Consider the following 1602-nt stretch of genomic DNA (forward strand, 5'->3'; position numbering starts at 1 on the left):
CCCCCCCCCCTGCACCCCCCCACTGCAACACCCCACTGCAAACCAGCCCTGCATCCAGGCTGCAAACCAGCCCCATCACAAACCCGCCCCGCCGCAAGGCTCCCTGCTGCCAGCCTGCCCCACATTCCCCTCGCAAACCTTCCCCACTGTAAACCACCCCACTGCAAACCCGCCCCACATCCCTACTGCAAACCCTCCCACAGCCCTGCTGCTGGCCCACTGTCACCCTCCCTCTGTCCCTGCCGCCAACCCCACTGCAAACTGTCCCCATGTCCCTGCTGCCCCCCTGCCAGCCCTGTCCATGTTGCTGCCAGCTCCTCTGCAAAAAGCCCCCCTCACCCCATTTTCTGGCTGAGGGGCTGATCACAGGATGGCAGGAGACAAGGACCCACGCCGGGAAGGAGAAAATACAACTTGCAGTTTTCCCTCTCCCGTGTGGGATTTGGAGCATCCTCATCCCCCCAGGGAGACCAGCAGGAACTGGCTGCCCTCACCGGGGGGGGGCAGTTTGAGTCTCAGAGCCCATCCTCAGCGCTCTCCCTGCTCTGCACGTCTTGTGACCATTGCACAAAGCGGGGAGCAGAGTCAGGATGGTGACAGGGACCCCAACCTGCCCCTGCCAGCGGTGCCATGCGCCCGGCAGAGCCCACCCCAACAGGTACCTAGGGAAAGTGTGTTCTCCAAAGCCTGAAAGCTGAAGGCATGAAATCTTATCTTAAAAACACCTGGAAGGGGAGGGGGACCTCGAAGAAAAGATGCTGGGCTCTGCGGAGGCCCACTTGGGCTTCACTGCTCCCCACAGGGGCCAGCTGCCTCTGAGCAAGCTCCACAGCACACAGTGCTTTACAGGAGCAAAGCCTTTTCGTCTCATTATTTTCCTGACACCTTGAAAAGGTCCCTCTAACCGCCACGGGGTTTGGGGAGGAAGGTTTAACAGCCAGAGCCGGGGTTTTTAGCAGCTCCCACGGGCTGGAGGTGGGCTGCCACAGCAGCTCCTGCCTTGCTGGAGCCAGGACACAGCTCTTCAGCTTGGATTTTGCTCCTGCAAGGATGCTGCTTGGCATCCAGGAGCTGTTGTGGGGGTTTGTGCCCCCTGACCCCCTCGCAGTTTAATCACCCACCAGGTGGACTCTGGGCACAACTCATAAAATATGGATGATCTTAAGCTGCTAATGCCAGCCAGCCCCTGCCTGAGTGGGGAAGGGAGGGGTGAGTGGGTGAGTCTGAGCTCAGCACCCCAGGGTGGGCTCATCACCTCCCCCCGCCCCAGCACCTTTGCAGCGGCGGTGGCTCACCCACGAGTCACATGGGGACGGGGACACAAGGGTTTTCCCCGTGTGACAGACCCATTTGGCATCGTTGCCATCCCCATGTGCACGGGATGCTGCTTGCGCTGGTGCTGGGAAGGGTCCATTGCCCAGCGGTGGCTTCTCTGGCTGATAAAAATCATTATTGCTGGCTGAGATGTTAGAGGAAGCTCCTTGTAAGCGCTGGCTTTGTCTTGCTTGCCCTTCAAGATGGTTTCTCCAGGATTTCAAGGTGCTGTTGGAGCTGCCAGAAGAGGAAGAACAGGCACAGGGAAGCTGATGATATCCCTGGCTG

The sequence above is a fragment of the Athene cunicularia genome, assembly GCF_003259725.1.
Source record: "Athene cunicularia isolate RWA chromosome 23 unlocalized genomic scaffold, athCun1 chr23_part2, whole genome shotgun sequence".
Classification (NCBI taxonomy): Eukaryota; Metazoa; Chordata; class Aves; order Strigiformes; family Strigidae; genus Athene; species Athene cunicularia.